This window comes from Euprymna scolopes, chromosome 1, assembly GCF_053919585.1.
Source record: "Euprymna scolopes isolate OS-2025 chromosome 1, ASM5391958v1, whole genome shotgun sequence".
NCBI lineage: Eukaryota > Metazoa > Mollusca > Cephalopoda > Sepiida > Sepiolidae > Euprymna > Euprymna scolopes.
The window spans coordinates 34224972-34248426 of NC_136482.1; the positions used below are offsets into that span (position 1 = coordinate 34224972).

At 37.6% G+C, this 23455-nt stretch overlaps 1 protein-coding gene across 2 annotated transcripts in view; it reads right to left on the bottom strand.

Moving 5' to 3' along the window:
- The window catches only part of LOC145293033 (glycine N-acyltransferase-like protein 3), a 97224-nt gene that overhangs the window by 69154 nt on the left and 4615 nt on the right, over nt 1-23455 (bottom strand). Inside the window, exon 1 of one of the 2 annotated variants that reach the window (XM_080139539.1) lies at nt 1823-1952. The exons of the other annotated variant lie outside the window; for it this stretch is intronic. The gene's annotated coding sequence lies outside the window, so the exon portion shown is untranslated. Of the gene's footprint in view, nt 1-1822; nt 1953-23455 lie in introns of those variants that run through there. 2 annotated transcript variants of the gene reach the window in all.

Here is a 23455-nt window from a genome sequence, read left to right on the forward strand (position 1 = left end):
GCACTGGAAGCTTCCAGGTCCACTCACTATAGCATCACTAATCGCTACTTCTAATCCTCATCTTCCTCTTCTTCTAGAGGGGTTACCTGGTACCCATCAGGGCTTCCCTTCCTTTGCCCCTGGATCTTTCCCGTTGTGGACACTATCATTCGGAGAGGAATTTCCGTATTCTCTGAGGTCACCACTGGGAGGTCTTTTAGTTGTTGTTATCGGCCACTTAGGGGAATACACCTCCCCCTCAACCACAGGGTCGGTAGAGCAAAGGTGACCACTGCTCCCATTTCTTCTAGTCAATCGTATCCCAATATTAACTCTTCACACAAATCGGGCGCCACATAAGCTCGTAATTGCCCCGTCATCCGCTCTGCCTCATAGGGCAGCCTGGCCAATCTTTCCAGGGAAAGTCGGCCCTGATCCGCGCGTGTCAATTCAAGGTCAACCGTACATCTTCCGATAAGCATTGAACTTAACCAGTCACCGAGGCGCCTGTATCGATCAGGGCTGCCACCTTCACGCCCCCACCACCATCTGGCATCTAAGATTCCGACTCTCTTTCAAGATACAGCGAACTTCCACTTGCTTTGACCTTTTTCTCCCTTCTTTGTCAACTTCAGGCAACGGTTTCTCTCTGCTTCTGCATCAAGGAGTCTTCCCATTTTTCGGGAGCACTCTCTTCGCGAATGGCCTGGCTCCCGGACACACTAGCATTTCCTTTTTGGGCAGCCTCAGGCTATATGACCGAACTGACCACAGCAGCTCAGGCGCCGCCTCGTCCTTCGGCTGGCCTGGCTTCCTGGTCTCTAAGGGACATCAGGTCGTAACCCTGTCGGTCTCTTCCCTAAGCCGCTCCTGGACAGGCGGGAGGCGATCTCTACTCTGACCGGTTGACCTGCCATTCTCTTCTCTGGTGGTTCAGGAGATGGTCTTTCTCTATCCTTTCTTCTTCCTAACCTACGGTCCGCCGCATCCGTACATCGACCAGCCATATGGCTGTAGTGACCACGTTTATCACAGATCGGGTTATTCTCTATCCCATTTCTTTCCCATCTACAGGCCTAACGAGCAATTCCTCTCTTTCTCTGAAGTACTCGGATTCCCTATAAACTCCCTAAAAGAGCTCCAGAGGCTTCTGTTGCCCTCTGTGTTCCCCTGCTAGTATTTTCCTCTGACTGACCACGCGCCATGACCCAATCAACTAAGGCTCCCCCACCAATTTGTCTGATAGGCCATCGTTATTTCGTTCCTTGTCTAAATTCTTTTCTTTTACAGTCCTTCCTTGCTCTACAAGCGATTCCTTTTTGACGTCATCACTCGACGTTGTCGTAATGTACCCTTGTGTTCCCTTTATTATCAATGAGTATTCCCCTTGCATCCTATGACAAAATAAACAGTAAAAACAACAACATAATATCAAGTAATGATCAAATCAAGAGAGAGAGAAAACCACAATTAATTGAAACAAGATAAAAAAAAAATCAATTCAATATAATTTCATCACTCAAAAGATTGTACAATTATCTCTCTTAAAAGCTACGTTCTCTTTCTTTTTTTCTTTCCTCTCATTCTCTCCTACAATACAAGCAAAAAACGACATATAACTCAAGCCCAGCACACTCGCAAAAGCGAAAACTGAATTACGATAACGATTTGTTTCAAAATTAAAAAAAGAAACTACCTCCTCCCCTTTCCTTCTCTGACTTTACTAGTACGGATTATTCAATCCTACTACAACAGTTTTAAACACATACCTCTCTCTCTTCAGCTAACTCGCTGATGCAACAGATGGACAAGCAGAAACACCAAAAAGATCAATTCTTCTTACCGCTGTTGTCTGTCTTCGTCACTGTAGGTCGTGCGCGCGTGTTTTCAAAAGAAGAAGGGGGGGGGGAAGTTATTTCTCTTTCTTTCTCTCTTCCCTCCTTTTCATTGTCACTGGTATTTTGGTAGAAATAATCCTCTACGAGATCCTAGTCATCTTCAACTTATCCAGGATAAATCTGGTTCGTGTTTTCTCTACTCCGACTTTCCACTCTTTATGTCCTTCACTACTATTTCATGTGGTGCCAGTTGATATCAACACTACAATTTGGGGGGAAGGGAGGAGTTTGAATTCCCAGCTTTCATTATGAGATTCCATTTGCCTGCTCTTGATGCGGCCATTGTTTTTGATGGTCATTCATTTATTTCGAACAAATCAGATGACTTTTGAGGACACTTTTCACTCTATGTCTCTTCACTACTATTTCGTGTGATGCTAGTTAATGTCGACACATTTTTTTGGGGGGGGGGGAGATGTAACATGATCGATTTGAGGGAGCGATTTGCTCCCCATTGACTTAAAATTTCGTATATTGGTTGCCACGGAAAAAAAGTTTTCCACGACGAACACAGAAGAAAAAAAAACTTTAATAATAGAAAGAGACAGACAAACAGATAGGGAAACGTTGAAAAAGAAAAAGAAAGAAACCGAAAAACAAAATCAAAGACAGAAAAAAAAAACACCCGCGTGAAACACACATTTGAAAAAAAAACTATAAAGAAAAAAAGAGACTGATATAAACACATTCAGAAAGCCAGTCTGAACGAGTGTTTTTCCAGGTTAGCCAGTACATATCTCATTCAACAATAAAATATGTATCTGTTTTTTTTCAAGTGCAAGCATATCACTTTTGGATACCCGCCGTTGTCCAGAATTCAATTTACATTCAACGGACAATCTTAACACAATTGCCCGCTCTTCTTCATATCCCAAGGGGGTCTCAACCTCCTCAATGGGGAGCAAACCGCTCGCTCAAGTTGATCATGTTACAATAGGTGTGTTGTTTTATTAACGTATATTATTAATACTCGCATTTGTCCCATTCACGCACTAATTAATGACACGCAAACGCCTTAGTGTATTGCACTACTAATTGGCTACAATCATCAGTGGCGTTAGAATATAGCAATCTGATTTACGAGACGTTATTGAAAGGTAAAATGTAGAATAGATGTAATTCATTTCTCTAGATTTCTTCTCACATATGAAAATCGAAAAACGTTTGTCTGACATCGAAAATTAATTTCTTCTAAAAAGTGTACATTGACTAGTTTTCAAAAGTGGCAATTCCCTATGAACAAAAGTGTCCATACGTAGATAAACAAAACATGTCCATACGTAGATGAACAAAAAGTGTCCATATACATAGATAAACAAAACGTTTCAAAGTCTACATGAACAAACGTGACTATACATCGAAGAACAAACATTAACATTCGTCAAAATTAATAAAAGCAGAATCAGTTTAAAAATTTATGTCAAAAATTGAAAAATCTTTGAAATTCAATTGAAAATTCTTCCAATATGGTTCCCGTCCTCTTAGATCCAGCTCAAATATCAGAACTTTAAAAAGACTTCGAAGACCAGTATTTTCAGGCTCGTGATGTCAAGTCTACCGGGAGATCTCCACATGAATTCTCAACGTCTCGGTGTTGAATTCTGCTGAAAAGCAAAAACAAAGCTTTGCATGCGCCGGAAAGAAGACAGACAAAATCAGAGTTTCTAACTACTAAAAGTTAATTTCACAAAAGTTATAAATCTTTTTTACATATGTACATCGTTTAGTCACCAAAGCATTTTAAGGTTCACAAATCTCTTTCTTCGTCACTGGATGGCTGGTCGAAGAGACGAAGAGGGGGTCGTCAGGCGGTTTAGGAGCTGTTTCTTCTCGAGATTCGCGCAAATCTGTCAATTTCGAGCGGGTATTGGCTTTTTATACTAAGGTCACGGGTTGGGGTCTGGCGATCTGCAGAACCAATCAAAGCCAGCCACGTATCTGGGGAAACCCCAGATACATTTGCGTGTGTGTGCACTTCCCCAAATCGTTCATAGTTTCGAAAATCTTGGGCCAAAATGAAATCACTTTCACACGACTCCAAGAGGTCAACCCCTGTCATTCAGAGAGGCCTCGTCTAAAACAGGTGTCCTCGAGGCCATGAGAGGTCTGGCTTCATCTCCACATTGTTCTGACGTTTCCGGTCTCTTCATTCTCAAACAACAAATATCTGGTTTTAACAATAAAAATATATCTGTTTTATTTCAAGTATGTTTAATACTCGCAGTTGTCCGGGATTCCATTAGACAATCTTAGCCTATTTGCCCGGTCTTCATCAGATCTCAGGGTCTCAACCTCCCCAATGGGGAGCAATTCGCTCCCTCAAGGCGATCATGTTATTATTATTATTATTATTATTATTATTATTATTATTATTATTATTATTATTCACTAGTTCTAATATATGTCATCATAAAAGATTGCTGTCTGACAATTTTCGATAACATTTGCAAATGAATTGCGTTTTCGCAATTCCAGTTTACCATAGATTTTTCGTTAGCAACGACCATTACTCTGCACTTAAATTTTGGTAGAAATAATCCTCTACGAGATCCTAGTCATCTTCAACTTATCCAGGATAAGATAAATAAAGTTTTTTTTTTCTGTCTTTGATTTTGTTTTTCGGTTTCTTTCTTTTTCTTTTTCAACGTTTCCCTATCTGTTTGTCTGTCTCTTTCTATTATTAAAGTTTTTTTTTCTTCTGTGTTCGTCGTGGAAAACTTTTTTTCCGTGGCAACCAATATACGAAATTTTAAGTCAATGGGGAGCAAATCGCTCCCTCAAATCGATCATGTTACATCTCCCCCCCCCAAAAAAAATGTGTCGACATTAACTAGCATCACACGAAATAGTAGTGAAGAGACATAGAGTGAAAAGTGTCCTCAAAAGTCATCTGATTTGTTCGAAATAAATGAATGACCATCAAAAACAATGGCCGCATCAAGAGCAGGCAAATGGAATCTCATAATGAAAGCTGGGAATTCAAACTCCTCCCTTCCCCCCAAATTTCGTATATTGGTTGCCACGGAAAAAAAGTTTTCCACGACGAACACAGAAAAAAAAAAAACTTTAATAATAGAAAGAGACAGACAAACAGATAGGGAAACGTTGAAAACGAAAAAGAAAGAAACCGAAAAACAAAATCAAAGACAGAAAAAAAAACACCCGCGTGAAACACACATTTGAAAAAAAAACTATAAAGAAAAAAAGAGACCTCCCAGGTTGTGAGAGGATGATTTCATTTTGGTCCCAGATTGAATAACTCTGGTAATATTGAGGAAGTGCATACCCGCAAATGTATCTAGGGTTTCCCCAGACACGTGGCTTGCTTTGATTGGTTCAGCAGATCGCCAGATCCCAACCTCTGACCTTACTATAAAAAGCCAATAACCGCTCGAATCAGATAGATTTTGCGCCAAAATCTCAGAAGAAACAGCTTCTCTCCGCTATCCTGACTAGTAATCCAGAGATGAAAGAGAGAAATTTGTGAACTTAAAATGTGTTAGTAACTGAAAGCTGTATATATATATATATATATATAAAAATTTGTAACTTTTGTGAAATTAATTTTTAGTAGATAGAAACGCCAATTTGTCTATCTTTCTTTTTGGCGTAAAAGCTTGTCAAAACGAGAGCCATCCATTTCAACTGGTACCAGATGGGGATCAGAGCGTTGATGATGTACCATTGAGTGAAGTAAGAAATTATTTTTAGTGCACCCAATTTAGCGCGTAAGGCGATTTATATTTTTTAGATGGATTTTTTCATAAAATTTCTTCTGCTCGGCTCGTGAAGGCCGTTAAACATTATGCATTTTAGCATTAATTAATTTAAGGTAGAGGGTGATGTCGGGAAGGGGGCGTATGCCATTGTAATGATTGTCGGGTGGCTCTCGATTTTGGATCTGGCCGGAGGTGACCTGATTCCAATGGCGATACCTCCGCCCTTCAGAGGCCCTGTGGTCATTCATAGGTTTGGTGTACGAGAATGGGGTGGAGAAGTAAGCGTACTATGAATGATACGTTGCAGGTCTTAATGATGGTAGGTGTAGTTGCCTGCGATTATATGGTGTGTAAAAGGAACGAATGTGAGGAGGAAACGAGGCGATAAGCATCACGAGGCTGATTGCATAGATGGCAAGGGAGACTCTGGTCTGAAACCGCCTGTGATTCCGGAAAATGCGATTCCTGATGCTGACATAACGAGATTCTAATATCCAAGGGAACTGAAGACGACTCGAGGATTTCTCTTCTTTTTTCTTTCCTTTTCTCTCTGTTTCATCAAGTTCTTGCAGGACGCTGAGCTGTGAATCGTCAAAGGAAATACCAACGGTAGCTTGAATAAGGTGAGAAGTCCTCAGCTCAACGAAATTCTTACAAGATGCTTATAAAGACCTGAACTGTGAATTGTAAGGTGAAGTGTCAACTGCGACTCGTTAAGGTGAGAGAGTTTCCCCCTAGCTTAATAAAAAGCGGGTCCTTGAGTACCCTTATTAGGGTTGTATACCCTCTTTTTAAGAGACTGTGCTGTTAATGACAAATAAGAAAAAATCTCATCAATTGTGGCTGAAACTCTGTGAAAATAACAATCTTGTAAAATGGTGACTGAATTTCTGAAAAAAATGATAAAAGGGAAATAACTCTTATACACCCTTAACAAAAAATTCGAGTAACATTTTTTTTGAAAAAGAAATTTTTTTTAAATCAGTGAAATGATTTTCTTATAAATTTTGTTGTTAAAAAGGGGGAGAACCCTGGTTGAAGGGTGGCTATCAGACTGTGTATATGTTATCTTTTCTTGACAGGTAAACCAACGATGGAGAGAGGAAGGAGTGAGAAACCTGGTGGCTCGCTTTGAAGAAGAGCTGAGCGGTGCATTGAGAATTAGATTCTATTGGTTCTATTGAAGCAATGGGTCTAAATGAGCGCGAATGTGATATGATTGACTTGAGGACGCGATTTGCTCCCCATTGGGGAGGTTGTGACTCCCCTGAGACCTGATAAAGAACGGATAAATATGCTAATATTGTCTAATTGAATCCCGGACAACGGCAAATATAAAAATACCTTAATTACGATATATAGATATATATTTCTTTTATTGTTAAAAACAGATATATTTTATTGTTGAACGAGAATTGTACTGCTTAACCTCGAGAACATCTGTTTTCAGACGAGGAATTTCTGAATGATGGTTATTGACCCCCAGGTCGTGTGAAGATGATTTCATTTGGTCTCAGATTTTAAAAACTCTGGTAATATTGCAGAATTGCACACACGCAATTTGGATCTGGGATTTCCTCAGATATGCAGCTTGCTCTGATTGGTTGATTGGACCGTCCACCCCAGCTCGGACCTTAATATAAAAGCCAATAACTGCTTTAAAACAGACAGATTGGCGCCGATCTTGAGAGGAACCAGCTTCGAACGCCTGGCTACCCCCTCTCCATCCACCTGAGGTACGAGAAGAGAGATTTGTGAACTTGTATATATGTAAAAAAAGAACTGTAATTTTTGTGAAATTAATTTTTAGTAGATAGAACGCTGATTGTCTGTCTTTCTTTCTGGCGTATGAAGCTTTGCGTTTGCTTTCAGCAGAATTCTACACAGAGGCATTAGAATCTTATGTGGAGGTCTCTTGGGCGACAAGACATCATGAGCCACAGTTTCCGAAGAAAGTCCGGGGTCAGTTGCTTGACCTGAGCAAGAGAGACTGGCCACAGCCTGACGACCGCCTCTCCGCTATCCTCACTAGTAATCCAGTGACGAAAGAGAGAGATTAGTGAATTTAAAATATGTTAATAACTGAACGTTGTATATATGTATAAAAAAGATCTGTAACTTTTGTGAAATTAATTTTTAGTAGATAAAAAACCCTGATTTGTCTGTTTTTCTTTACGGCGCATGCAAGCTTGTTTTTGCTTTTCAGCAGAATTCTAGACAGAGGCGTTGAGAATTCAATGTGGAGGTCTCCCAGTCGATTAAACATAACAAGCCACGGTTTCCAAAAGGAGTCAGAGATCAGTTGCTTGACCTGAGCACGGGAGTCCGACCACACTATAAACAAAAAAATTGCAAGTGAAATGAATGCATAACAGCGGTTACAGAACTTTTTAATTTGTTTTTGTGTTTTGACCATGAAATGTATTTTTTCAACACTAGAAAATTGGAATTTGCTTACACTTTTTTAAATTACATTTTTTGTGCGTGAAATTTAATTGTTTTATTTATACTGAATCGATATATTTGCATGCATGACGTAGTCCTGACGTCAGCAGTTTCCACTAGTAACAGGAAAATCTGAATTCACATATGCAAATATAAAACACGCTTATTTTTTTCTTACAAGACATCCTTCTCCCCCTGTAAAGAATGGTTTTCTGAATTTACCGAGAATGCTAAAATGCACATGTGTGTAAATTAATGCGGTTTTAGTAAAGACAAGCACACAATTAACATGACAGTACTTTTTTTTACATGGCAGTCACCACTCATCAAGGCCCGGAAGCCACTCGGGGATAAGGGTTATTGCGTGTATAGTAATCAATGTGATAATATTGTAGTAATCGTTAGTAATGGAGATTTGATAAAGTGTCTTACTTAAGGAAGCGGTTTATCAGGAATGTGTTTATGTTGGACTTGAAGACGTCCAAGTTGTAGTCAGGTGGGAAACAGGCAAACGGAAGAGAGTTCCACAGGCGTGCACTTCTAAGAAAGAAGCTTTGTTCATGGAATCTACGTTTTGATTTAGGCATAGATAAAGAGTGGGGAAAGCTTTTGACAGTGGTTTTAGCTAGACGGGTTTTTATTGTGACAGATTGGCGAGGAGGAACCAGAGATTGGAGCTCAGAAAAGCACTTGCCATGGAAATTATGATAAGACAAAGATAGGCTCGCAACGTCTCTTCTGTGAGAGAGAAGTTGCAGGGAAGAGAAAAGAGCATCCCCACTAGGCCACGAAGTCTATTTTGTACTCTGTTAAGGCAGGATAGGCTGTTTTTAGCATCTCCTGCCCAGGTGTGGCACAGTACTCCATCCTTGGACATACTTGGCTTTTATATAGATAGAGAATGGCATCAGCAGTGAGATATCTTCTGGAGCGTAGAAGGATCCCACCATTCTTCCAGCATTCTTAATAACTGATGTGATGTACGTGTTCCATTTCAGGTCAGGAGTAAATGTCAAACCCAGAAGCTTGTCAAAGCATGGAGCCTCCCCTAGACGAGGGTCATCCATTTCAATTGATGTCAGATGGGGATCAGAGCGTTGACGATGTAAAGATAGGAGCTTGGTTTAAAATGCATTAAAAGTAACCAGCCACCTCTTCCCCCACTGCACCACATGCTCAAGATCAGAGGAGAGAGAATAAGTGAGGACTTTGTCATTTACGGCCTTTGATGTGTTTCCATAGATGGTCGTGTCATCAGCATAGATGTCAATGAATGATTTGTGTTTTGGGAGATCATTGATGTAGATCGTAGAGCAGGAAAAGAGTTGGGCTCAGGATGGACTCCTGAGAGACTCCAGCATTAATACTATGGGCTGCTGATTTCTGCCCATCAACCACTACTCTTATGAGCCTATTAGAGAGAAATGATTTAATAATTGAGAAAACATTTCCAGTGATACCGTAGCTGGAAATCTTGTGAAGTAGGCCCTTATGCCATACCTTATTGAAGGTCTTCGATATGTCAGGAGAAATTGCCCTAGAAATGGAAGCCTTTGTCGAGAGATTCACTAATCCTATGCGATATAACAGTTAGCACATCTGCTGTAGATCTTGCGGAGCGGAAACCATATTGCATGTTACTAAGATTATTTCTGCTGAGGTGGTTAACTACTTCTTTATTTAATATGGATTCCAGCAACTTACTCATGACACACAGTAGGGAAGAACCATGGGGGAGAACCATGCCTGGCTGTTAGGTTTTTGTTACGTAACAATAACAGGAAACACCCGTGCAAAAAAAGAACAAACGTTATTATAACATTTTGTGTTATACACATGGAAAAATACTATCGAAAAAGGTGAAGGAACTGGAGGTCTATCGTTACCTGTTGTCACCCATACTGCAGGGAATACCACAGATTATTGTCAGTGAGTAATCGCTTTTGATGACCTGTTAAATGTTACTTCGAATTTATTTCAGAAAGCAGTCTTTGTTTTGATATAAACGTATAATTCTGCTTGTCAATTCAAATATAATGAAAATCCTCTAAAAATGAATGCAAAAATATCCAGACGGGCTACAGACGAATTATTTAGTTAAATGTTAGGTCGAATTTATAACAGAAACCAGACTTTTTACCGATATTGACGGAGAAATTTGCCCCGTCTTTGAACGAGGGAATTAAATACTACCAAAGCGGCGGGAAAAATGTCCTTTCTCTTCTTTTCCCATACAACATTTTCAGCGGCTAAGCATTGCTTTCGACTTTTACTAAGTAGAATACTTAGTTAAATTATTTTTTTCATATCCCATATGTATGTGTGATAGTGCGCGATACCTTTTGTATACATGGAGGCTTTACACTATCCCTGCATGAGAACCACAAGTAGAATAATTATGGGCCCGGTGTTGCCACAAACACCAAAACATGAAAAATGTCAATTACAAATAATCCAAACCATGGGATCCAGAAGAAAGATTTGGGTGTCATGATCGGAAGGTGCTACTTCGGTAGCGTGCATGGGGGACCTGGTCGTCATCCTGCGAATGTTGGTCAACTTTGTAGTTTCAGAAACTCGAATAACATGGACGTTGAACAGGTAAGTATGTCCTTTAATTTCAGGGAACAAAATGATACCGAACAAACACAGCATAGCCATGATAACCATCAAAAGGAAAAAAAAAACGAAGAAAGAAATGGACAACAAAAGAGAATAGACTCGTAATTGAATGCTATTATAGGAGCCATTCTAAATATAGATATGGAGGTTATCGGAAACGAATGAAAGAACAATGGGACCTATTCAGTGACTAACATGCAACAGAACAAGGAATTGTGGACCAAGCAAGACTGATACTCAAGAAAGGTTGGCTCTCTAAACTAGAACTAACAGAAATTCAGCGAAAAATAAATAATGAAACTGGACAAGAAGCATCCCCTAACGGAACCGCACGTAGAGCAACCCCACAAGTTGAAGCCTTAGAAGTAAAAACACCAAAGGTCGAGGACCAACAAAGAACGAAATCTATAAGCGTGGAAACTGAGAACAAAAACTATAAATACTTGGGAATTCTGGAAGCGGACACCATCAGAGCAACAGAAATGAAAGAGAAAATTGGAAAGGAATACCTCAAGAGAACAAGAAAACTCCTGGAAACGAAATCATATAGCAGAAACCTAATAAAAGGTATAAATACATGGGCAGTATCACTAGTAAGATATTCTGGACCGTTTATAGGGTGGAGAAAAGAAGAACTGAGACAGCTCGACCAGAAAACCAGGAAACTCATGACCATGCATAATGCACTACACCCAAAGGACGATATTGACAGGCTCTACGTAAAAAGGAAAGACGGCGGGAGAGGACTGATCTCTACAGAAGACTGTGTGAAGGACACGAAAAAAAAAACTAGAAACATACATAATGCTAAACACTAAAAGGATAATTATGGCAGCGAGAGACACTGAAAAAAAAACAGAAAATAGAGAGACAAACGACAAAACGAGAATAGAGAAATGGGAAGAGAAACAACTTCACGGAAGATTCGTAAGCATGACAAAAGATGAGAAGAACGAAAACCCTTGGACATGGATGCGAAAAGGACATATAAACCGAGAAACTGAATATCTAATAACTGCAGCACAAGATAACTCGATAAGAACCAACCATATCAAAGCAAGGCTCGATAAAACACAAGAAAACAGCAAATGCAGACTCTGTGGATAAAGAGACGAAACGATAAACCATATAGTAAGTGAATGCAGCAAACTGGCCCAAAAGGAATACAAAAACAGGCATGACAAAGTGGGGAGGGCGGTGCACTGGTGTGGCACTATTTCTTTGTGCCACTGTTTCTAACAAACTCCGCAGCATGACCGGGTGGTTATTTGGCCATGTGCGTAGAGATACAAAGAAACACCTTCCAATAATTCCCTTTCCTAGAGCTCTCTCTTCCTGCACGACCACCATGAAGTGAAGGCGCATATTCTGTCTCTCCGTAAGTGGGAGGAGCACCCCTCCCTCAATACTAGTTAGGTTAGTTAGCTTTGAAAAGCCGATTATCCAGTTTTTTTTTTATTGTTAAAGATTTTTGTAATATATATTTTGTACAATAAAATAGTTAGTTATGCTTTATATATATTACAATTGTTTTGCGTCCCGTTTTTCTTGTGTCTGCCATAAATGCCTTCATAAATGTCTCCATACATGTCTTAAGTCGAAAGGCGGCCCTGAGGACAAAGAGACGAAGATTCCCACCAGAATGCCACCAGGGTGAAGAGATAATCTTGAGAAAAGAAAGGAGCCACACCCAGATCCAACATCTCAGGTATGATTTTCTTCTTGCTACACAGACCCTAATGACTGGCCCATCTTCGTATCTTCCCGAGACCGCTTTAAGACATTTACTATAACACGTCTGCCGGTCACATCTCAGTGACCGGCTGATAGTGGTATAAATGGTGCCGTGACCAGGATATATTGTTTCCAGCATGGAAATAATTTCGAACCTTAAACCCACGGCACAACCAAAAATAATGACCACTAGACTAATCGATTAAAAAAAATGGTCCACGGTCTTTAAATACGGAAAAAACTGTATATTTTAGGCAAAATGTTTTTAAAAAATGGCAGACCAGTACACACGCGCAAAAAAACAAAAAAAAACGCACTCAAAAAGAAAATTCACAACCTGAAAAAAAAATTTTTTGCACCTACGAAAAAAAAATGCAAACAAAAGATCGATTCTAAAAAAAGAGTATTGAAAATAACCCTTCGAAAAAAAAGTAAGAAAAGTGTCCTACACAAAGGAAAAAAGACAGAGACAAAAAGAAATTGTCACTAGTATATGCAATATCTCTTTCTCTCTCACGCTTTCTCTCTTTCTGTCTCTCTCAAGGTATATATCTATATGTGTGTATATTTATGAATCTTGTTATTACATGAAAAGACAAAGAAAAACATCCTTCAAACACGAAGCTTGAAAAATAAATTTAAAAGAGAAAAAAAAGGAAAGAAAAAAGGATACCTAACATTTTTTATCTGATCTTTATTTCAGGTTTATAAAAATATAGGACTTTTTTTAAAAAATTGCTTTTGACTTTGCAAATGTAAGAACCTTGTAAAATGTTAATGACTTTTTCAGATTGGATTTGAGAAAATGAAACTATGTTTCAGCACTGTGTTCATGAACAGTTGATATGTCCTTTTTCAGGTTAGGTAACAATTCACGCTGAAACATAAGGGGACTTTTTGATTTGATAATGTTTTTTATTGATATGTTTTGTCTGTTTAAAAAAAAGGAAGAAAATGTTACTGGAATAAAAATTGGGGTTAGATAATATGAAAGTTTTGTGTGAGAATGGATTTTACAAAATTGTTCAAAATAAGATTGTTTTTCTATTTTGCTATTTTTTTTTTTTAACTCGTAGAAATGTTAAGTCTACCTGTCACTCATTTGTTTAAAACAATGACCGCACATGGGAAAGATAAGCGAAGATAACCTCATTATGGTGTTTGTGAGGGTGTTGAGGGATGAGTGGTAGAACAATGCGACCTGCCTCTGTTTCTCTTCCTCTCTTTCTCCACCTCTCGTGTTGTCTACCATTCTTTCACCCTCTGCAAGCTTTTTTGGGACGAGAAAGTGACTTTTAAAATCGAAGATTTTTTTTGCGTGATTACGTAATAGTGTTATGAGAGTGGTGGGGTGTGTAATGGCATCGCTCTGTCTCTATCCCCTTCTTTCCCCCTCATTCTCTCTCTCTCTCTCTTTACTCTTGCGTTTTAATGATTATATAGCTAAACCCCCATGGCTGATTGCAGGAGGGCATATAATAACGAATTAGCTTGGAGTTTTAAAAATTTTTCTACCAAGTTTAAAGAACAAAAGTATTTATACTTCGTTAAATTACATTAAATGATGTCTTCAATTGTTTTTTTATTAAAAATAAAAACAGAGACAATTATTCAAACAGCACTTAAAGTACTTTTTTGACATCTTTGAGTGTTTGCAAAAGCCAACTGTTACATGATTACGTTAATTTTTTCAAGAGTTCTCTGAAATTTTCATAGTTTTTTTTAAGAAAAATTATGCTATTACATTTCGAATATTCTCTGAATTTTTTTATGATTTCTAAGGAAATATTATTTGACTAACGAAAGAAATTTTCCTGAATTCTAGATGATTTTTAAGGAAGAATTATTCGAGCGAATTCTTTAATTGAAGGTTTATTTAAAATTGGACCGTATGATAGAGGTCCCTGAAATATTGACTGAGGAGTATATACGTAAAATTGAATTAATTCTTAAGAAGAAAAAAGATTTCCGCAGTCTAGAAAGATCTCTCTTTAATTGAAACTTTAATTTTTTCGAGCTGTTAATTATACGGAACTGGTCGTTAACTAATGTAACTCCCAAGTGTGGCGGGAGTTTATTAATTCGAAATAATCCTTGTGAGTGAGTTTAGGAAAAGAGTTGCTTTTAAATAATAAACTAATTACTTTGAAAAAAAAGTTAATTAACGTGAAAAGTTTCTGAATTCGAGATGACCTTGAAAATGGTCTATAAGAAGAAATGATTTTTAAGAATCAATTAAATAACTTTAAATGTACACTGAATTTTAAAAACAATAATTATGAAATGAAAAAAAATGTGATGTCTCCGAATCTCATTGTGAAGGGTAAATTGATTCAAAATGAATTTTCTATGATCTTTTGGAAGATTAATTTTAATAATGAACCAAATGTTTGGAATAATTTTTTGAATTTCATTGTATTACGAAAAATGAGTCTATTCGAAGTTTATGACCTTTTGAGAAGATTGTTTTTTAAAATAATAAATGAATTACTTTAAAAAGAAGTTAACTAACATAAATTCGGAAATTTTAATGGCCCCTTGAGAAGGAAAAATGTATTTTAACGATGAACAAAAATACTTGAAATAATTTTTAAATTTTGGAATGAAATTTTAATGATCTTTTGTAAATCAAGTTTTGAAAAAATACACATACTTTTTAAATGTACCCTGAAATTTGGAAAAAAGTTAATGATGAGTGTAATAACTGAAATGCGTTTGCATTGTGTAAACAGATTCTAATTGTGACCGAGGTGCTTTGAAATGATTATTTTAAAAATGTTTTCTTTTTTAAGAAAAAATTGTTTACACCCTATTTCATTGATTTAATGTATACCAGGTTTTTGAATTGTTTATTTTTTGAAATTTTTTTGCCCTAATTGAGTATTCTAACTCATGAAGGTTGAGTGCCCTTCTTAATTAATTCTTTATATAATTAATAAATATTCAGTGGTGGATAGTTTTTATTGGTCGTTCGGCGGCAGACTCCTTGCTTTAACAGAATTAAATTGGATTAGAACCTCTGAAGACCGAGGTTTTACTAAATCCATATAGGTCGGCGTGATGGGGTCACGTAATCCCGACTTATTTAAAACACATTATACTGGTTGCTGAAGAGAGCGTAAGTCCAGTAACTGAAGTAATAACTTGAAATACATATAGGTCGGCGTGATGAGGTCACGTAACTCCGACTTGGTTAAAATACATTATACTGGTTGCTGAAGGGAGCGTAAATCCAGTTACGGAAATAATGTTATGCAGACTAAATTAAAAATACGTATAGGTCGGCGTGATAAACTCACGTAGAATCCGGCTTAGTGAAATACGTATAGGTCGGCGTGATAAACTCACGTAAAATCCGGCTTAGTGAAATACGTATAGGTCGGCGTGATAAATTCACGTAGAATCCGGCTTAGTCAAATACGTATAGGTCGGCGTGATGAACTCACGTAAAATCCAGCTTTGTTAAAAAATATTATACTAGTTGCTTAAGAAAGTGTAAATCCAGTAACTGAAATCATGAGGTCATTGCCTCGATGGAGGGCGAGGATGATTACCCTCTCTGGTATTTGAAGCAGTATACCAGTTTACCAGGTGCCTGGTGTAAAAAGATAACTTGCTTCACTGAGTTCCTAATGGAACGTACAGCATGGGGACATTGATTGCTGACGGCCGGTTGACGCACCATTCACGGAAAATTAGGGACTTCCGAAATTTATGAATACTCATAAATTTCGGATTGCATAGGGAGGGATGTGGTACTATTTCTTTGTAGCACTGTTTCTAACAAACTCCGCAGCATGACCGGGTGGTTATTTGGCCATGTGCGTAGAGATACAAAAAAGCGCCTTCCAATAATTCCCTTTCCTAGAGCTCTTTCTCTTTCCTGCACGACCACCATGAAGTGAAGGCGCATATTTTGTAATATATATTTTATACAATAAAATAGTTATGCTTTATATATATTACAATTGTGTCGCGTGTCGTTTTTATTGTGTCTGCCATGAATGCCTTCATAAATGTCTCCATACATGTCTTAAGTCGAAAGGCGGCCCTGAGGACAAAGAGATGAAGATTCCCACCAGAATGCCACCAGGGTGAAGAGATCATCTTGAGAAAAGAAAGGAGCCACACCCAGATCCAACATCTCAGGTATGATTTTCTTCTTGCTACACAGACCCTAATGACTGGCCCATCTTCGTATCTTCCCGAGACCGCTTTAAGACATTGACTATAACACGTCTGCCGGTCACACCTCAGTGACCGGCGGATAGTGGTATACTGGGAATTGTGCAAACGATTGCATTTTGAGCGTACAGACAAATGGTACAAGCATAAACCCGCAACAGCACTCGAAAACGAGAACCACAAAATCCTATAGGACATGGACATAAAGACGAACAAACCCATCCAAGCAAGAAGACCAGATGTCGTAATAATTTACAAGAAAGGAAAATCCTGTCAAATCGTAGACTTTGCTGTCCCAGCTGACCACAGGGTGAGTATGAAAGAAAAGGAGAAACGAAGCAAATACACAGAGCTAGTCAGATAGTTAAAGAGGATTTGAATGATGAAGAAAATCAAAATAGTACCGATAATAGTAGGAGCACAAGGAACAATTCCGAAAAACTTCGAAAAAAGAATGTCAGAAATTGGAATCAGAGGAATAACTGCAAAAGTACAACGACTAACGATAATGAAAACGACTGAAATATTAAAGAAAACCCTTGAATGCGGAGAATAATACGAATAAGCGTTACAGGGAATGAAGAACACAGAAGCTGCATATCTACAAGTTCTACACCCCCATCATGTACCCCCATTGTTTCATCACCGTTCTCACCAATATAAAAGTGATACCAAAGGGCCGAGAAGGGTCAAGAAGGATTGAAAGACCGAGGAGCGAGCGCTAGCCAAACCTCGGCTGGACAAGCGCAAAGATACCTGGGACCTTGGGGAGGCTGGGTGCCACTCAAATTCCAGTATAAACCAATAGCCACTACCAGCGAGAAATCAATGGTAAGTTGCTGTTGCGATGATACAAATTCATTTGCAAATGCTATCGAAGGAGGTGAAGAGAGCTGGACGTCTGGAGAGACTTGTTGTCACTCAGCTTCCAGAGAATACCACAGGTTTCCAATCAGATCGTTTGGTGACTTGTGTGAAAGCGCCATGTGAGCCAATAATAATAATAATAATAATAATAATAATAATTCTGATTTCGTTTATCAACGTTTCCCTGGGAAGGGATGGGATTCATTTCCAGAGGATTTCCCTCAATCCCGGCTCCAAACGAGGAACTTCAAAGATCAAGGGGTTTCCTAAGGATGTTGGTGGTATCTATAATAGCAAAAGTCTGAAGGCCGCCTAAAACATTGGGGATGCGTAGATTTTCAATTGTCCTTTCAGGCGACTTGTTACTACTCCCATCGTACCTACTACGATCGGGATTATTTGTGTTTTAACCCCGTGTATACGCCTTATCTCCAAAGCCAAATAATAATAACAATAAAACTAACCTGACCTGGTCTCTGAAATCTTCGAAGTTTTTTTTCTTTTTCAGTTCTGATATTAAAGCTGACGCTAAGAGGACAGGAGCCAAATTAGAAGAATTTTCAACTGGATGTCAAAGAACTTTCAATTTTCGACATGAATTTTTAAACTGCTTCTGTTTCTTTTTTGTTTTTTTAATTTCTGTGCTAGACGAAGGTTTACTTGTGTTATTCGATGTATAGCCACGTTTGTTCATGTAGGTTTTGAAACATTTTGTTCATCTAGGTATGGACAGTTTTTGTTTATTTAGGCTTGGACACTTTTTGTTTATGTAGGTGTGGATACTTTTTGTTTATTTAGCTTTGGACACTTTTGTTGATCAGAGTATTATCAATTTTCTTTATCTAGGTATGGACACTTTTTGTTCATTTATGTATGGACACTTTTTGTTTTGTTTTTTTGGTATGGATACTTTTTGTTAATTTAAGTATAGACACTTTTTGTTCTTCGGACTGTTGCCACTTTTGTAAAGCAGTCAATGTACACTTTTTAGAAGAAATGGTTTTCTCGACGCCAGACAAACGTTTTTCTAATTTTATGTTAGAGGAAATGTACAAAAAGGACTAACATCTCTTCTACATTTTACGTTTCTATAACCGCACGTGAACCAGATTGCTATATCCTAATAGCTCTAATGATTTTAGTCAACACTTAGTGCAATATGTTAAGGCGTGTGATTGCCATGAACTAGTGCGTGAATGAGAAAATTGCGAAAATTAATAATATACGTTAATAAAAATAACTCACTGATAACAATAAAGTGCAAGTAAAATGAATGCATAACAGCGGTGTAGGTTTCTCACACATTTTTTTAATTGCATTGTTTTATAGATATATAAATACAAGTGAAAATGTCTGGCTGTGTATGTGTCTCTATGTGTAAATTTCCCTACGCAATAACTTTGTCAATTTTCAGTCTATAGACTAGAAATTGGATATACAGGATATTGAGATTTGGGAAAATCTTTGTAATCGGTTTTCGGGAAGAAATTTGGCTGTTAAGGGGTTAAAGTTCAACGACTTGACCTTTGAGAGCTCTACCAAACTCCTCTGCCAATTTCGGGTCGAAACACTTAAAATTTTAGATATAGGTTCCTTGGACATGGATCTAACTTAATAACTTGATTTGAGCCCAAACAATAAATGTTAAGGGGTCATAATAGGGGTCAAAGTTTTTAAAAAATTGACCTCTGCGGTCTCTACCAAATTACTCAGACAATTTCTGGTCCAAACATTTGAAATTTTGCATAAAGAGTATTCAGAGATAGGCCAAGCTTTTTAATCGGTTTGGGTCTAAAATTTGAGCTAGCAATATATAAATGTATGCATGTATGTTTGCATGTCTGCCTAAAACTTTCGACAGAGGCGACGGATTTTTCACTATAGTTTTGAGGCTCGACCCTTCAGACGACAAATACCGAAAAATTGGCTAAACACATTAATTTCTTCACCCTCAGCTGGGCACTTTTCTACAGGGAGGGGTCGCTTTTTTCGCCAATATTTTCGAAAGTCATTCCCTCTTTTCGATTGTTTAGCCTTAATTTTATCCTACGCCACTTCCGGTTTGGCGGTGGTCGTAACAGCAAAGACGTCATGTTTTTTCCCCATTCTTTTCCTCCTTCTCGGTATGGGGTTGAGCCTGCCTTCCTACTACCACTTTTTTTGTTTTTGCTCAACACACACCTTCAAACACCCGGGCAACGCCGGGCAACCAGGCTAATATCTATAAAGGTGTAAGTGTCTGTCTACCCCTGTGTCTGTGTACATTCCCTACACAATAACTCTGTCAATTTTCAGTGTACAGACTTGAAAGTTGATATACGTGGTATTGAGATTTGAAAAAATCTTTGTAATCAGTTTTCGGTCAGAAATTTGGCTGTTAAGGGGGTTAAAGTTCAACGATTTGACATTTGAAAACTCAACCAAACTCCTCCGACAATTTTGCGTCGAAAAACTGTAAATTTTAGATATAGGTTCCTTTGACATGGGTCTAACTTAATAACTTGATTTGAGCCCAAAACAATAAATGTTAAAGGGTCATAAAAGAGGTCAAATTTTTTAAAAAATTGACCTCTGCGGTGTCTATCAAATTACTCAGACAATTTTTGGTCCAAACATTTGAAATTTTATATAAAGGGTATTCAGAGAGAGGCCAAGCTTTTTAATCGGTTTGGGTCGAACATCTTGAGCTATAAATATATAAATCTATGTATGTATGTTTGCATGTATGCCTAAAACTTTCGACAAAGGCGACGGATTTTCACAAGATCAGTATCGTTTTGAATCTCGACCCTTCAGACAAATACCGAAAAATTCGCTAAACCCATTAATTTCTTCACCATCAGCTGGGCACTTTTCTACAGGGAGGGGTCGCTTTTTTCGCCGATATTTCCAAAGTAATCCCCTCTTTTCGATTGTCTAGCCTTAATTTAGACCTATGTCACTTCCGGTTTAGCAGTGGTCGTAACAGCAAATACGTCACGCTTTTTTCACGTTTTTTTCCTCCTTCACGGTACGGGTTCAAGCCTGCCATCCTACTGCCCCTTTTGTTTAAATGTAGCATTTTTTCTTCTTATAAGGGCAATCCGATTCCCAATGTCTTTCTGCGTGTCTCTTACAGTTATATCTAGGAAGAGACTTGTTATATTCTTTACTATAATTATAATTATCATATTTGGAATATCTCGTTCAGTTTTGACTGCTTTTATTTGTATAGTTCTTGGTTGGTGTGTATGGTTTTCTAACCTTTCTTACATATGTCACTCCGGATTCTTCTATCTTTTTTTAATCCTTTTTTTAGTGTAATGGCCCTTTCACAATCCTCTGCTAATTTCTGAAGTGTTAAATCTTGCTCAGATTCCAGCTTAGACAACACTCGTCTGCGTATTTCTGCATTTTTCGTGGAGACTAACCTTTGTGCGAAGATTAGGCATTTGAAATCTTCTACTGTTAGTTCCGCTAGCTTAAAATTATCACAGTTTTTATTGACAACTGATGCGTATGTCAAATAATCTTGGTTGTCCATCTTCCTTAGATTCATACACAACCATCTCTTATGAAAAAGGGATATGTTCGGATACAATAATTATTTTAGTAATTTTACAGCTTCTATGAAATCTAATTCCGTGTATTTTTAGGTAGTATATAATCTACGAACTTGCTGTGTTCTCTTACACCCAACTTCCTGAGTAAAAGGCTCACTTTCTGGCTATTTGGCCAACTTTTGCAGTCCAGTTGAAAGACATTCTCGTATAATTAAATCTGTCCATGCTATTAAATATAGTTGTATGCGAAAAATTAGTACTGTCGACATTTTCTCGATTAGTCATTAATAGTTCCAGTGTTTTAGCAAAACGTTCATTTTGCCTTTCTTCATATTCAAATTGTAATTTCTTCTGCCTTTCTTCTTGTTAAAGTTGTAATTTCTTCTGCCTTTCTTCTTGTTCAAGTTGTAATTTCTTCTGCCTTTCTTCTTGTTCAAATTGTAATTTCTTCTGCCTTTCTTCTTGTTCCATTTGCCATTTCAATAATTTCTCCTCTTTACGTGCATTTAGCTCGGATTGCGCCTTTTGTTGCGTCTGCAAAAATTGCATTAACATTCTAGATAAATCTTCCATTTCTTTTTTTTTTTTTTTTGTACGTGACGTTTTACTGTCTTATATCCGTTATCCAGTGACAACTTTAGTTTAAAAAAAAAATATTTCCTTGATTTTTGTTTAACTGTGGTATTTTTTATTTATTTATATTTTTAAATATCGAAGGGAAAAATTTGGTTTACCAAAAAGTCTTTAGTTGGTATTTACAGCAATTTAGGAAATCCACTAGTGAACATTTTTTCTTCGTATATTACTTCCTTGTAATTTAGTAATACGAATCTGTTCTTTGTAATTTCCTAATACGAATCTGTTTGTCGTTTTACAAAAATTCACTTTTACAGTTTGTTATTTTTATTTTTTAAGATGGATTCCACGGGAAACGGCGTAAATCGTCGCTTTTTTTTTTTTTACCTGAATGTAGTTTTTGTTCTTGAAATTTGGGAAACAACCGTTTCTTTCTTTTAGTATTGTACTTCGCGAGGAAAATATTTTACAGTTTTCCAATGTTCGCTGAATTATTCATTTTTTCCGCTTGAGTCGAACTTCTCTTTAGCGTAAAATCCGTTTTTACGACTATTTCGTTCGGCAAAACTTGTATTCCTTAGAAAGGTCAACCGTTGCGTTGTACTTTTTTTTAGTGAGTTCTTTCCATTTCTTCGTCAAACTGTTATATTTGACGTTCATCCTCGTCGTCACTTTTAAGTTTGCAGGTTGAAACAAGTAACGTAGAAAGCAATACAAATGACGACAACAAACAAAGGTAGATCAAATAAGAAGTGTATAAGGAAAAGGTATATTTACAGGATATTTACATAATAGTGTCAAATAAGAGAGTCTTTGCTGGAGAAACATATCTGCTCTCGGCGGCCTTCGGTGGCTTCTGGTGAACACACACTCAGACTAACTGAGTCTTCCTATTTATGTGTAATTACTATCCACATATGCAAATGAATGTGTGCCACCACAACAGTATGTATGTATGTATGTCTAAAACTTTCGACAGAGGCGACGAATTTTCACAAGATTGGTATCGTTTTGAAGCTCAACCCTTTAGACGATAAATATCGAAAAATTGGTTAAAACATTTATTCCTTCATCTAAACTGGGCAGCTTTCTACAGGGAGGGTCGCTTGTTTTTGTTTTTTTTTGTTTGTTTTTTTTTGTTTTGTTTTTTGTTTTGTTTTTTTTTTACGTCGGTATTTTTTTTTTTTTTTTGAGTAGCGGAAGGACGTCAGGTGTTTTTTTTTTTGGGGGGGGTACCCCTTTATCTTCCGCCTTTGCGTAATGCGTTCGAGCCTGTCTGCCTACTACCACGTTTTTTTTTTTTTTTTTTGCTTAACACACTCCTCCACACCCACGGGTGACACCGGCACCGACGCTAGTATTGGAAGAATTTTCAACTTAATTTAAAAGAATTTTCAATTTTCGCCATGAATTTTTAAACTGATTCTGCTTCCTTTTTTTTTAATTTTTTGTTGTGGACGAACGATTATTTTTGTTCATTGATGTATAGTCTCGTTCGTTCGCGAAGGTATACACTTTTTGTTCATCTAGATATGGGCACTTGTTTATTTAAGTCTGGACACATTTGTTCATCAGAGTATTGTCACTTTTGTAATGCAGGCAATGTACACATTTTAGAAGAAATAATTTTTTCGACGCTAGACAAACGTTTTTCTATTTTCATATGTGAGAGGAAACCAAGAGAAAGGAATTACATCTCTTCTACATTTTACGTTTCTATAGCGTCACGTGAATCAGACTGCTATATTCTAATAGCCCTAATGATTGTCGCTGTATTTTTTTTTCTTACAAGCCATCCTCCTTCTCCTGTTAGGAATGGTTTTTCTAATTTTCCGAGAATGTTAAAATGTACACGTGTTAAAGTAAACGCGGTTATAATAAAGATAAA